Genomic DNA, 15843 nt, shown 5'->3' with positions numbered 1-15843 from the left:
AAGCATCAGACCAGTTAGGTCTTTTGCAGCATCAGCATCACCTGGGAACTTATTAGAAATGCAAATCCCCAGGTCCTACCCTAGACCTCCTGGATCAGAAACTAAAGGCGAAGCTGAGGAGTTAGTGCTTGCCCAAGTCCACCAGGTGATTCTGACCCAGGCTCAAGTTGGGGAGCCAGTGCATTAGACTGAGACTATGCAAATGTATCGTCCATTAGTAAACAGAATTACCCTCAGAAGCAGCATTTGCCACTGGCTGACCCACTACCTGACTACCCCTACACCTGTCTCAGATCAGACGGATTCAGTGCTGGGCCCCAGCCTTTCTGTCCCTTTCCAGTGTTCAAGACGTGGAAGCGAGGACATGGTGGGTCCTCCGGTGTGAAATTCCGGATTTCCTGGCTCTTCCGGTAGAAGCCGTGATCAACTGTGCTAACAGCACAGGAGCCAAAAATCTGCAGATGACCTTGGCGAGGGGGATCAGGGGCTGAACAGGCTTCCTGCTGCTGGTGGGGGTGACATGGTGACCACCACAGTGAAGGAAGGCAAACCAGAGCTCAGAAAGAAGGTGTATAACCAGCAGGTAACTGGACAATGGAAGTCCCTACTGGTGAGAAGCTGGTGTGTTTCTCTCTTTGGAAGATAACACGGGGGTCACAGAAAAGAGTAAAGGCAAAACGAAAGGTCTGCTTTCACAGGACCAGTTGCAAAGGAGCGCGCACACATGTGGCCCAGGACTGCAGCCGCTGGGGGTAGCACTGCAGGATTCTTTGGTGTTCAAAAAAAATGAAAAATTATTTGCTCCCAATATTGCCCTCCTATTCCTTACTACAGGTCACCTTTCTTGACTCCACCTGACCCTTGACTCCTTTTGTAAAATGAAATCGCTTGGTACAAACTGGCTGTGGGTATGTGCAGAATAAACAGTACTTGGCAAAAAAAAAAAAAAAAAAAAAGTGTTGTGCCTCAGCACACTAGCATGCTGTTGTCTTCAGGTTATTTGCTGACAGTAAAACTACAAATCTAGGAATCCCAGGTGGCAGGACGTTCCCCACCGCACCACAATACGGCGTTTGGGGACTCAAGTTCCAAAGGTCGGTTTCTGGCAAATACCCAGTAGGTGCTTGACCAAGGGAAAAATCATACAATCTCTCTAGATGATGTCCTCTCATCTAGAAAACGGACATAGTAATAGTACCTGCATTTCCTACGGGTTCTGTCGAGATTAACATGATACTGCATGAAAACTGCATTAGAACAGTGCACAAAGGAAGTACTGAAAGGTTAGCTATTGCTAAGTGCGTCTTAACTTTCTTACTACAGTATGACAAAAATGCAAAAAATCATTTAAATGATCACAAAACATTACATTTCAACTAAGAACAATTAACTATTTCTAACCTGGCACTAAGAAAGTAGAAGAGTGACATATACTAGGTTAATTAATAATTAGTGTCTAAAATTGTTACAACAGGGCCACCTGCCTGGCTCAGTCAGAAGAGCATGTGACTCTTGATCTCGGGGTGGTGAGTTCAAGCCCCAGGTTGGGGGTAGAGATTATTTAAATAAATAAATAAACTTTAAAAAAAATTGTTAAAACGGAATCACTGTGTTATACACCTGAAACTAATATTACACTGTATGTTAACTAACTAGAATTTAAATAAAAACTTGAAAAAAAAGAAACACTTCACACATACTGGGATGGCTACAGTAAAAAAGAATAACCAACATTAGCAAGGATGTGGAGAAACTGGAACATACACAGACACATACACAATCTGTTAAAACAGGTTGGGTGCCCGGCTGGCTCAGCCGGTAGAACACTCAACTCTTGATCTCAGGTTGTGAGTTTGAATCCCACGCTGGGCACAGGGATTACTTAAAAAAAAAAAAAAAAAAAAAAAAAAAACCTTAAAATTGTTACAATAGGAAATAGTGGAATAAGGATCATATTTAGAACACAATTATAGGGGTGCCTGGGTGGCTCAGTCATTAAGCATCTGCTTTAATAAAAAGAATAAAAAATTGAAGACCTATTATATAAAGCAGAGGTCAGCAAACCTTCTCTTTAAAGTGCCAGATAGTAAGTATTTTAGGTTTTGCAGACTATATGGTCTCTGTCACACCTATGTAACTCTGGCATTTTAGTGTGGAAGCAGCCAAAGATGATATGTAAACAATGGGTGTTTTTGTGTCCCAGTAAAACTTTATCACAAAAAGAGGTGGCAGATTTGGTCCAATCCCTGCTACAAAGCACACTTTGAACATTAGAGTCAGATGTGGTTCAATACCCCCCTCCATCCAACACGGTAAGTTGGACAATTACTTAAACTTTCTGTGTTTCAATTTCCTCATCTGTAAAGGGGAATATTAGTAAAATCAACCTTATAAATGTATCATATTAAAATAACGTGAGAAGGGACGCTGGATGGCTCAGTCAGTTAAGTGTCAGTTAAGTGACGGCCTTTGGCTCAGGTTGCGATCCTGGAGTCCCAGGATCAACCACCGCTGGGCTTGTTGCTCAGCCGGAAGTCTGCTTCCCTCTCTTCCTCTGCTCCTCCCCCAGCTCGGGCTCACTCTCACTCACTCTCTCTAATAAATAAATCTTTAAAAAATAAAATGATGTGATAATAACAGTACTCAGCAAAAATCATCACTAGATACTATAAAGTTGTAGGGGAGATTTATAAAGGCTCAAATGAGCACTTGTCCACTTATTTGTTAAAAAAACAAAGGGAAATACACTGGGAATATACCCAAAGCCACTGAGCTGCACACTTAAAAATGGTTAAAAACATGGGGCGCCTGGGTGGCTCAGTCGTTAAGAGTCTGCCTTCAGGGGCGCCTGGGTGGCTCAGTGGGTTGGGGCCTCTGCCTTCGGCTCGGGTCTTGATCCCGGGATTCTGGGATCGGGCCCCACTTCGGGCTCTCTGCTCGGCGGGGAGCCTGCTTCCTCCTCTCTCTCTGCCTGCTTCTCTGCCTACTTGTGATCTCTGTCTGTCAAATAAATAAATAAAATCTTTAAAAAAAAAAAAAAAAGAGTCTGCCTTCAGCTCTGGTGGTGATTGGGATCAAGCCCTGCATCTGGCTCCCTGCTCGGTGGGTAGCCTGCTTCTACCTCTCCCACTCCCCCTGCTTGACAGCTCTCGCTGTCTTTCTGTCAAATAAATAAATAAAATCTTTTTTTAAAAAGGTTAAAAATTTGTTATGTATATTTTGCCACAATAAAAAAAAAAAAAAGGAGGTAAAATAACACAATGAAGGTTTATATTCCTTCAGGTAGGATCTAACCCAGTCTGGTGGCCCTGCCCAACCGGTGGCTGCGTCATCTAAGCACATGTGACCTCCCAGGTCATCACTGCAAGGGGAGAAAGAGTTGTTAAAGTCACACCGGTTCATAGCTGCCTTAGGCCAGAAGCGATAGGCATCACTTCTGGTCACAGTTCACTGGACAGAACTTGGCACAAGGCTCCCACTTAATGGCAGCGGAGGCTGGGAAGTATAAGAAAGCATTTGGTGAGTACTGTCTCTTTCATCTGCTTTCCCCGCTCCAGTGTGAGCCCTTAGAAGGCAGGAGATTCTTGATTCTTCTTGGCCCCTCAGTGAGTAGCATGGTAACCTGTTCCCCCTAAGGGGTCAGGGAGGGAAGCATTCATTGGGTGAGTGATTAAGTGAATGAACGGACGGATGGATGGATGAAGTACATAGTGTAGGATACAGAGACAAAGTATATTTTTTAATTCCTTAGAAACTGATTTTATAAGGCAAGAGTTATATTTCTCACACTTAAAAAGCAACTTGCTACTTTTCTAAGCAATATCTTAGAAGAGTCAACTTTTTATCACAGAAAAGGACAATTTCATCTCTGCCCATAAAGTAAAACATGGAATCATTCTTCTTTTTTCCCCTGCCAGTTACTATTTGAGAAAAAGCTGACTGCCTTCCTTTCTAAAACTGTCTACAATCATTTTCCCATTATAAAATTACATCTTTATTGTAGAAAGCTTTACACATACATCAAAAAATATGGAAGAAAGTAAAATTTGACTGGATCACCACCAACAACAGAAAACTCTTTTTTCTGTATGTGATCGAGTTCATGTATGTTTTGTGTGTGTGTGTGTGTGTGTGTGTGTGTGTGTGTGTGTGTGTGTACACACTTGCTAAACAAAAAATCTGGAGTCTTCCACATTTATCAGGCATAACTTATGCAGCACCTCAAATCCTCTTGGCCTTGCCAATCTCTGAGGCCCTTGACTACTTTTTCTACCCCGGTTGCCATGAGATAGACCAAATATGCATGAGTTCTAACTGAATGCACAGAGGCATGACCACCAGTCCCTTACCTCCTGCTCATGCCATTTGCCTCTCACTCCCTTCCAGGGCTCCCCTCTCACCTTGAAGGTGTGAGAACCTGTGGGACCTACCTGATGCCCACACATGCACAGCCTGGAAATCTGAGGGAAGGAATACAGCATGCGGCAAACCTTTTACCAATGAGATACAGAAGCTGAGGGGTAAATTCTTCTCCCTCCTTTCTTTGGTGGGGAGGGGCCTGTCCTGGGATACAGAACTTCATACACGCTTCTGAGAGACAGCATTAAGAGATCAAGCAGTCAGTTGTATTTGTTATCAAGGGGTGGCCAACTTGGAAATGTCTCCCTGAAATGACTTAATCGTCCTTCTCTCCTCAATCTCCCTTTCCTCACTTCTGCTTCCTGAAGAAATCATAGCACATACGGTTTTGCCTCAAGTCTAGGTTCTGGGGTTCCCAGGTATAGAGATACCATGGACACTCTGCTAACTATCCCTTCAGCTCTTACCACAATCATGCACCTGGGCCTAACTGCCAAATGCCAACATTTGTATCTCTTTATCTGAGGGCCTTTTTTGGCATCCAGGGCCCATTTTGTGCCTGTTCATGGTAAGTTAAAAGCACCAGAGAACCGATGCCCTTGGGAGCAGCCCTCCATTACTGACTGATGGGAGCTGGTGTTTAAAGACCCTAGATCTCTTACCCACTTTGTGAGATAACACTGAGCTGTGAGTTCTCCATTGGCTGGAGTTTCCCAGTGAAACTAGGTTTGGTTGCCCACTAGTGGTAACTGGCTTGGCCATGCACCTCACCCTCTGATAACTGCCTTTTCTTTCCTGTCTCACTCCCCTCACCTCTACCAGCACATCCTGGGCTCTTCTCTCAGATAAGCTACATATGTTTGAAGATAAATATAGGGGAAGCAAAAGATACCTTTACAATGGAGAAATCTAGCAGATGCTACCTTAATCAGGTAATCAAACATAATGTCACCAGTGATAGTCCCATCATAAGCTCCCTGATGGATATACTGAAAAGGTCACAACGTCACTTAGGGAGTATTTCTACCAATTTAATCATGACTCTAATCAAGAGGAAATAATTAGACAAGTTGAAACCTATAACATTTGGATTCACACCATGTCAATGTCTTAAAAAATAAAACAAAGGAGGGTATGTGCTATAGTGAGTGCTGTGAAGTGTGTAAACCTGGTGATTTACAGACCTGTACCCCTGGGGCTAATAATACATTATATCTTTATAAAAAAATTTTTAAAAATTATTTAAGAAATAAATAAATAAAACAAAGCAAAATATAGAATAAAATAAAATAAAATAAAACAAAGCAAATGAACTCTTCTAGATCAAGAGATTAAAGACACACAACACACAACTACAACTACAGTGTGGTTCTTTGAAAGGTTTTAGATCAGGAAAAAAAAACTGTAAAGGATAGTCTAGAGGGGATTCTGATGATGGACTGCATATTATTCAAATGCATTGCATTGTTGTTAAATTTGCATCAGAGTTATGTAAGAGGATGATCTTGTCCTTAGGAGATATACGATGAAGTAGTGGAGTGAAATGCCATGTTTTCTGCAACTTACTCTCAAATCAATCAACTAATAAAATGTGTGTATGCACACACACACACAAAGAGGAGGAGAGGAAGATAAAATAACAAATTTATGAATCTAGGTGAAGGATATGCAGGCAATCCTTGTATAACTTTTCTGAAGGCTTCAAATGTTTCAAAATAAAATGTTAGGAAAGACTTTCTGCACAGCCACAGTTATGGCAGCTACATAAATCCAAATATCCCAATACATCCAATGCAGACCAAAAAGAGGAACAAATAAAATCACAAATATCCTGTATCTTCTAATATAATTAGAAGACTGAAAATACTACAAGCTTCAAATTGCCTGGAAGTAGAAAAAATAAACACCAACTTCTGGTGGAGATATTTCTCAAATGCACATCTTAACTCTTCAAGGAGAGTAAGGAGGGACATGGATGGGAAGAGAAACGCACGGGAGAGAGAGGAGGATGGAGAGCCTAAGATGGAACTAGAACTGCTCCCAGGAGGGGGCACCTGGGTGGCTCAGTGAGTTAAAGCCTCTGCCTTCGGCTCAGGTCATGATCCCAGGGTCCTGGGGGCTCAGGTCATGATCCCAGGGTCCTGGGATCAAGCCCGCATCCGGCTGTCCGCTCAGTGGGGAGCCTGCTTCCTCCCCTCTCTCTCTGCCTGCCTCTCTACCTACCTGTGATCTGTCAAATAAATAAATATCTTTAAAACAACAACAAAAAAACTTAAAAAAAAAAAAAAACCTGCTCCCAGGAGAAGATAACCCACACTAAGAATGAAGATACTGACAGAGTTCTGGTAGGTCAGAGCAGTCCATGAAAAAAAGCATATACACAACTCAAGGAGGCAGTTTGGAAAGCCGGTGTTTCTGGGGAGAAGAGGGCAAAAAAGAATGAGGTGCCTTTTGAAACGACACTGTGAAGAACAGAGAGGGCAGAGTATAGATCCTACAAGACAAGAGAAAATTCAAAAGTCACAGGACATATAACCATGTCCCCTTTTTTGGCTTTTTTGCCTTCTAATAAAAAAACCATACTCACTACACTTACAAAAGAATAGGAACTGTTCTTGAACTAGGAATTGCATAAATCATCTATCAATCCTGTTCACAAAATACAAAATTAAAGATAAAAAAGAGTCAATGCGACGTGGATGGAACTAAAGGGTATCATGCTTAGCGAAATAAGTCAATCGGAGAAAGACAACTATCATATGATCTCCCTGATATGAGGAAGTGGAGATGCAACATGGGGGGGTTAAGGGGGTAGGAGAAGAATAAATGAAACAAGATGGTATTGGGAGGGAGACAAACTCTTAATCTCACAAAACAAACTGAGGGTTGCTGGGGGGAGGGGGGTTGGGAGAGGGGGGTGGGGTTATGGACATTGGGGAGGGTATGTGCTATGGTGAGTGCTGTGAAGTGTGTAAACCTGGCGATTCACAGACCTGTACCCCTGGGGATAAAAATATATTATATGTTTATAAAAAATAAAAAATTTTAAAAAAATGAGTCAATGAACTTAAAGATGGTGCCATAGAAATTATATAATCTGAAGAGGAGAAAAAGACAAACTGAAAATAATGAGAGTCTCAGCGTCCTGTAGAATAATATAAAAACAGCTAACACAAATATAATTGAAGTCCCCAAAAAAGAGGTTAAAGCGAATGGAAAACAAAACAACAAAAAAAATTAGTAACTTGGAATTTCCTAAATTGGGTGACAGGCATAAATTTATAGATTTAAGGTTAGCAAACCTCAAGAAGGATAAAAACAAAGAAAATCACACCTAGACACACTGTAGGCAAACTGTTGAAAAAAATAATAAAGAGAAAATTTGGGAAGCAGTCAAAGAAAAATGGCCCATTATATACAAAATAAAAATAAAAATGATGACTCCATCTTACAATAGAGTTAAAAAGGCATAACTAGGAATAAATTTAATGAAAGATATATAAGACTTCCCCACTAAAAACTACAAACAGATATGAGGAAGTTAAGAGGCAACATGGGAGGGTTTGGGGGGTAGGAAAGGAATAAATGAAACACGATGGGATTGGGAGGGAGACAAACCATAAGAGACTCTTAATCTCACAAAACAAACTGAGGGTTGCCGGGGAAGAGGGGGAGGGGGAGGGTGGTGGGGTTATGGACATTGTGAGTGCTGTGAAGTATGTAAACCTGGTGATTCACAGACCTGTACCCCTAGGGCTAATAATACATTATATGTTAATAAAAAATAAAAAACTGTTTTAAAAAAAACTACAAACAGTCTTAAAGAAATTAAGACCTAGCAAAAAGGGGGGCACCTGTGTGGCTCAGGGGGTTAAAGCTCCCAGGGTCCTGGGATCAAGCCCCGAATAGGGCTCTCTGTTCTTCAGGGAGCCTGCTTCCCCCTCTCTCTCTCTGCCTGTCTCCCTGCCTACTTGTGATCTGTCAAATAAATAAATAAAGTCTTTAAAAAAAAAAAAAAACCCGCAAAGGGAGATGTATCATGTTCATAGGTTTCAATAATCAATACCATTAAGATGTTAATTTTTCCCAAGTTGACCTAAAGATTAAATGTCACCCCAGTCATAATCCTAAAAGACTTTTTTATAGACATTGATAAAATTATTCTAATATTTATATGGAAAGTGCAAAGGAGCTAGGCTGTCCAAATCAATCTTGAAAAACAACAAAGTTGAAGGACCATCAACAAAGTTGATGTCACACAGTCATACTCATGGCTCACTATAAAGCTACAATAATTAAAATAGAAGCAATTAAAACTGACATAAGAATTGATCAGTGGTGGGGCGCCTGGGTGGCTCAGTTGGTTAGGTGGCTGACTCTTGGTTTTTGGCTCAGGTCATGGTCTCAGGGTCAAGGTCTCTGGGTTGTGGGATCAAGCCCTGCATTGAGCTCCGTGCTCAGTGGGGAGTCTGCTAGAGATTCTCTCCCTCTCCCTCTGCCCCTCCCCCTACTCTTGCACACACTCTCTCTCTAAAATAAACAAATAAATAAATCTTAAATTAAAAAAAAAAATCAGTAGAACACACAAAAAAAGCCCAGAAACCAACCACCATTTATACAGTCATCTGAATGGCAATCTGAATTGCAAAGGTACAAATGTAATGCCATGACATTTTCAACAAATGATGCTGGGATAACTGGATCTCCATATGGAGAAAAAATTTTATATTTTCCCCAAAATATTTTTCACAATTCACAAATAGAGATGGATCATAGACCTAAATATAAAAGCTACAATGATAAAATTTCTAGAAGAAAATATAGAACTGTATCTTCACATCCTAAAGGTAGTCAAAATTTCTTAGACAAGACCCAGAAAGCAGTAACAATTAAAAAAAAAAAAAGATAAATATGACTACACCAAAATATAATACTTTGCTTACCAAAGAGCACTCTGAAAATGATTAGGCAACTACAAAAGACTGATATCTAGAACATAAAAAGGATATAACTCCTGCAACTCAATAATAAAGACAAATAACCCAATTTTAAGTGGTCAAAAATCTGAGCAGGTACTTAAAGGAAGATACACAAATGTGAACAAGCCTAGGAAAGTGTTCCAACATCATTAGTAATCAAGGACTAAAATTAAAACCATAATGACATACCCCTCCATACCCTCCAGAATGGCTAAAAATAAAGACTACAGCACCAAAAGTTGGCAAGGATGTGAAGTAACTGGAATTCTCATACACAGCTGGCTGGAAAAACAATGAAAAAACTATTCAGCTGTAAGCACGTTACCCTGCATGAAAAAAGAATAATGACTTGGGTTCAGAGGGTAGAACAGCAGGCCACAGAGGATTATCCCCAGGCCTTGAACCCTAATGGCTCTTTTTATATTTTGGAGGTCAGTCTTTTGTTAGGTAGGTGTGTTGGTGCTTGCCTATTCATTTTCTTAGAGTTGTCTTTGATGAGAAGTTTTGAATTTGTTGTTATCACATTTGTTTAAGTGGGTATTGCTTTCTAAGTCTTGTCTAAGAAAGCTCTGCACACCCTCAGATGTGTCATGAAGCTATCCTTTTAGATTTTCTTCCAGAAGAATTATGTTTTATAATTTTGGAAATTAAATTGATAATCTCTTTAGAAATTAAACATGCATCTGCCATACGACCCAAGAATTCTTCTGATAGGTATTTTCTTAGAGAAATAAAATCACATAACCAAGAAAAGATTTGTGGGATGGAGACACCTGGGTGGCTCAGTCAGTTAAGCTCCGACTCTTGATCTTGGCTCAGGCCATGATCTCAGGGTTGTGAGACTGAGCCCCCCGCTGGGATCCACATTGAGCTCTGCGCTGGGTATGGAGCCTGCTTAAGATTCTCTCTCTCCATCTCCCTTGCTCCTCCACCACCCTCTCAAAAAAAAAAAAAAAAAAAAAGATGTGTGGGATGGAAAGGGAAAGAGATTGAACCAGGACAGGGGCTATGAGCGAGAAATGGATGATTTTGAGAGATATTAAGAAGGTCAACGAGATTTGTAAAAATGTTTTTATTCTCATCTACTTCCTTCTCACCTAAAAGCATTTCTAATTATAAGCGGAGAGAGGAAGGAAGGAATAAGAAATGAGGCATGTTACATAAGGAAATTTTCCTCTTTTGTCTGACCTTTTCTCATCTGTATTAATGAAAAGACAGGGGGCACCTTGCTGGCTCAGTTGCCTAAGCATCTGCCTTCGGCTCAGGTCATGATCCCAGGGTACTGGGATAGACCCCAGCATTAGGCTCTCTGCTCAGTGGATTGCCTGCTTCTCTCTCTACCACTCCCTCTGCTCTCCGTGAAATAAATAAAATCTTAAAAAAAAAAAGACAGGATAGGCAGGGCATGAAGGGTAGTATCAGTCACCTTAAAAAGTTTGAAACATTAGTTTATAAACCTTGGGACAGCAATGGAAATTTTCAGCTGAGAATAATGAGATTATATTCAGGCATCAGAAGGCTCTTTGTCAACAGTGAATGAGGGAGGGATAAGTTAGGAGTCTGTTCCAACAGTCCAGAGAGAAACTGATAAAGGAAGATGATGGCCATGTGAAGAAAGAATGGACTCTGGATATGTATTACAGGGGGCAGAACTGGCAACTCAGTGACAGGGAAGGATCTGATTGCAAAGATAAAGAACAGCAGGATTAGAGACCAAGTTTTTTTTCTTTTATTTTCGTGTATGTACACGCTGCTGTAACATTTTGTGAAACTTTAAATGTCATCTCCTCTTTGAAGCCTTTTGCAGGTTACACTCTAAATAGAATCAATCCTATGCTCTCTAGCATTTTAGACATACATCAAAACACACATTCCAAAAAAAAAAAAGGCACATACTACACTCTAATCCACACTCAGCCATTCAAGAACAGAAAGGCCGTATACTAATTACTGAATCTCCAGCACTTAACATAGTCCTGACCCAGCACTAGTAAAAGGAGCATTTTACTTTTATTTTAGCTTCTCTTCACTTTAAAACTGCCAGTATGGTATTAAAAACGAATGCCTTGAGTGGAAAAATGTTAGAAGTTACAGAGATAGAAGAATATCCACCCTAGGCTTTCTGTCCTTGAATAATTACATTGGTTATACAGTCAATTCTCATTCATGGTAGTTCTGTGAAGTCATCATGAACACTGAATTATCAATTACTGAACCATTTGCTCTGAGGAGAAACACAGGGTTAGGTCCTTGTGAGCCTCTGGTCACATTTTCTTAAACTAGTCAATACAGAATCTTGTTTTATGTGTGTTTCCACTGAAAGATACCTCACTCAATATATATTAACTCACTAATGGACCTCACAGCCAGAAGCATGTAACTCATACCTGAACAATGCTTATCTAAAAGAAGCTTTCTTTTCTTTGTAAGAGACATCACAGCCTTCTTGCACTTGTAATGCTAGACAGCACTTCGGCCACATGCTTGGAAGCCATTCCAAACTGCGAAATCACTAACAAAAAGTACAAAAATGAGAAAAATGTGACACTAAATATATCTCAAAGCACTATGAGTGTTGATTTAGGGGTTACAAAAATTTATGGATAGGTACAGTCCCAAATAAAGAATCTATGAATAGGGGCACCTGGGTGGCTCAGTGGGTTAAGCCTCTACCTTCGACTTAGGTCATGATCTCAGGGTCCTGGGATGGAGCCACAACATCACGCTCTCTGCTCAGTGGGGAGCCTGCTTCCCCCTCTGTCTCTGCCTGCCTCTCTGCCTACTTGTGATCTGTCAAATAAATGAATAAAATCTTAAAAAAAAAAAAAATAAGAGTCTATGAATAATGAGGATCAACGACAGGTTTTTTTGTTTGGTTTTGAGATAAAACCACTCTCCCACAGTTCTATCAGCTACATTTTTCATTCACTCATCCACCTACACCCAGTTTGTATCACAAGGTCATGGCACACATCATGCAGCAACACATATATTTCTCTGCTAGTTACCACTACAATTAGTGGTTTAAGAAAGGACTTTAAAAGACAACTTTCCCTAAAAGATACCAGACCTGAGGCCACTAAAATACCTGAGCCAGTCCCAGAGTTAAACGCTGGCTTAGGAGAATTACATTTAAAAACGTGCCTCAGGGGACGCCTGGGTGGCTCAGTTGGTTAAGCAGCTGCCTTCAGCTCAGGTCATGATCCCAGCGTCCTGGGATGGAGTCCCACATCGGGCTCCTTGCTCATCAGGGAGCCTGCTTCTCCCTCTGCCTGCCATTCTGTCTGCCTGTGCTTGCTCTCTCTCCCTCTCTCTGACAAATAAATAAATAAAATCTTAAAAAAAAAAAAAAAAACGTGCCTCAGACTGTGAGTTCTGTGAAGGAATAGATCTTAATAGGTCTAGGAAGACGAAAGTAGAAACAACCCAAATGTTCATCAACTAATGTAGAAACAAAATGTGGTATATCCCTACAAGGGATTATTACTATTATTCAGCCATAAAAAGGAGTGAAGTATTGACAATGCTACAATAGGCATGAAACTTGAAAACGTTACGCTTGGTGAAAATGTGCCCAACACACAAAAACTGTAGGATTCCACTTACCCGAAATATCTAGAATTGGCAAATTCAGAGGCAAAAAGCAGATTAGCGGGGTGGGGATGGGGGCAAATGAGAAGTGCCTGCTAAAGAGTTGTGGGTTTCTGTTCAGGGTGATAAAAATGTTATGGGACTAGATAATGGTGATGGTTGCACAACCTTGTAAATATACTAAGCCCACGGAACTGTTTAAATGGATATATTTAATTGTACATGAATTGCATCTCTATTAAAAAAAAAAAAAAAAACAACCTAAGAAGGCTAACTATGCGGCTAAACACCAATGTCAGATTCCTTTAGATGAATAATTCCTTCCCAACTGCGGCCACTCCTCTCGACTCCGCCTAGCTACGGACACAAACTTCAGCACCCTTCACTCCTGTCAACAGGCAGCATTGGGGAGGTCTCACGCCCGTGCACGAGACTGCCACAATTAACAATACGCCGCCTGCACCCCATCGTGGAGTCTCGGGGTGTTGGTCCAAGTCTCCTGTACCCCTATCCCTCTTAACCAAACTCTCAGTAAGCCCTGACCCTGAACTCCTACTGTTCTAACTAGTACAGGCCCCGGACTCGGGACCACGGTGCTGGAGCCCTCAGGATGACCTCAACCGCCTTCCCAATCTGCGCCGCCCACACTCCACAACCCCCGGCCGGAACCACCCCAATTGGGCCGTCCTCCCTCCCTTCCTCTCCACTTACGCGCCTCTGGCAGCGCGCGGTGCACGCAGGGAGCTCGGTCTAGGCTAAATGCAAGGGGAAGGGAGCTTAGATAGAGCCGCGCAGAGGAGACTGGGAAAGACCTGCAAGAGAACTCTGGGAAGAAGGTCCAAATCGAGTGCTGGGGCGGGCGAGGAGGACAGGAGGAGGAGCTAAAAATTAAGTCAAGGGACAAGAGGAGGAGCTAAAAATTAAGTCAAGGGACAAGAGCCGCAAGGCAATCTGCCGAAAGCCGTAAAGCAACCTGGCAGCGCGATGCTGACTACGACGTGCCAAGGCCAAATTCTCCGAGTCACTCCCACAGCCTCCATCTCCCCCAAACTCCCTTTACTTTTGCGGCCGCCCAGGTCTCTGCTGCCCCCTGGCGGACTCGGCGAGCTAACGAGGAGCATTTCGGCGCCTTACTGAGAGATCTCACAAACCCAGTCCCCAGATAGAATGAAGCAATGGGGTGGGTAGAACTTCTCGGATCCGTCCGTGCACGCGAGAGATACTGCAGGAAAAGAAAAACATGATTTTAAGCCTCCTTTGAATGGTCATCACAGTCCTTTACAGATTCCACCTCAGGCAGGCTCAGCAAACCGAGGTAGTGTGGACACATTTGCTCATTAAGCCCTCTTCCTCTCCCGCTACTGCCGCTCGCACGCACACACAAACACACACTCATCACCTGATGGCTTCTTAAATTAGCTGGGACCGGAGGGAAATGAGAGTGTGGCGGCAAGTAGGAAGGGAGTTCTTTAGAATGGCCCTTGGAACTGTGCCTTGCAACTGGGTGATGACTGCACACCCTATTAGCAGTGTTCAAAAACAAGATTAAAATGTTTAGTCATCACAACCCCTCTTAAGTACTTAAGAACTCCAACAAAATCATTCTCTTACGTTTCCAAATTGGTGGTTTCAATACACCCCTTTAACCAGACCGTTCATTATCTGAGCAGCAATACTCCAGAACAAGTCATTTCCTGGATGACTACTCACTCTTCCCAGTAACACCATTGGAAGCTGAGTAAAAAGCCTAAATCAGATCCAAAGCATGAACAATTTATTTGGTAAAGGTAGCATTTCAAATCAACCAAGAAAGGAATGGTTTACTTTTAAAATGGTGTTGGGATGATTAGTTAACCATTTTGGTTGATTCCTTATCAAAACATACACTAAAATTACAGTTGAATTCAAGAGTGAAATGGTAAACAAAGATATACATAAAACAAAATAAAAGATACACAGATGAGTATCCCTCAGAATGGAGGACTTTCTAAGTAAAAAAATGAGACATAAATCGTAAAGTAAAAGAGGGACAAAATGTAACTATCTACATAAAACTTTGAACTTCTGGAAGTTGAAAATAAAGTAAACTTTAGAAGTAAACATGAAAAAGGGGGAGAATCATGAATGGTAAAGAGAGCTTGTGTATAAAAAGTTCTAACAAGAATAACAGACCAATGGTATGAGTAGATATTTCACAAAAGGATAATACAATAAATATGAAAAAAGTTTTAATTTTAATAAAAGTAAAAAACACGCATATTAAAATAAGTGTATCGTTTCACTCACTTCTGTGTTAATTTAGGAAATTAAAATAATTTATATAAATATTATATGATCACATTCTTATTGAAAAATCCAAACAATAAAAGTAAAAACAACATTTTATTTGACCACTCATACATCAGAACCAGTCCTATTCTCAGAGTTAACCATTGTTGTCAGTTATGTATATTCTTGCTGACCTTTTATTTATGATCATACATTAAAATAATGTTGTCTGAAGGATGCCTAACTGGCTCAATTGGTGAAGCATGGGGCTCTTGATCTCGGGATCATATAAATTAAAGTCCCATGTTGGGTGAAGAGCTCACTTTAAAATAATTAATTAATATTGTCTGATAATACTCAGTGCAGATGATACTCTTACACTGCTAGTAGGAATATAAACTGATGCAACCTTTTAGGAAAGAAATCTGACAATATATATTAAAATTACATATGCTTCAGGCATGCCTGAGTGGCTCAGTTGGTTGATAGTCTGTCTTCTACTCAGATCATGATCCCAGATCCCTGGGATAAAGTCCCACATCCAACTCTCCGCTCAGCAGGAAGCTGCCTTCTCCCTCTCCCTCCACCTCTTCCCTTGGCTTGTTCTCTCTCTTTCTCTAAAAGAAATAAGTAAAATCTTTAAAAA

The 15843-nt window shown here is 41.1% G+C and overlaps 1 protein-coding gene and 1 pseudogene across 3 annotated transcripts in view; one reads left to right on the top strand and one right to left on the bottom strand.

The window, feature by feature from the left end:
• The window catches only part of LOC111159802 (RAD52 homolog, DNA repair protein), a 40489-nt gene extending 26793 nt beyond the window's left edge, over positions 1 to 13696 (bottom strand). For all 3 annotated transcript variants that reach the window (XM_022522417.1, XM_022522419.1, XM_022522418.1), the window contains exon 1: positions 13641 to 13696. The gene's annotated coding sequence lies outside the window, so the exon portion shown is untranslated. The remainder of the gene's footprint in view (positions 1 to 13640) is intronic.
• LOC111159696 lies at positions 59 to 790 on the top strand (annotated as a pseudogene).
• Positions 13697 to 15843: the final 2147 nt, after the last annotated feature.

Source organism: Enhydra lutris, unplaced genomic scaffold (assembly GCF_002288905.1).
Source record: "Enhydra lutris kenyoni isolate GAN:26980312 unplaced genomic scaffold, ASM228890v2 scaffoldscaffold69, whole genome shotgun sequence".
Lineage (NCBI taxonomy): Eukaryota > Metazoa > Chordata > Mammalia > Carnivora > Mustelidae > Enhydra > Enhydra lutris.
This window is presented reverse-complemented; position numbering and strand designations above follow the sequence as displayed.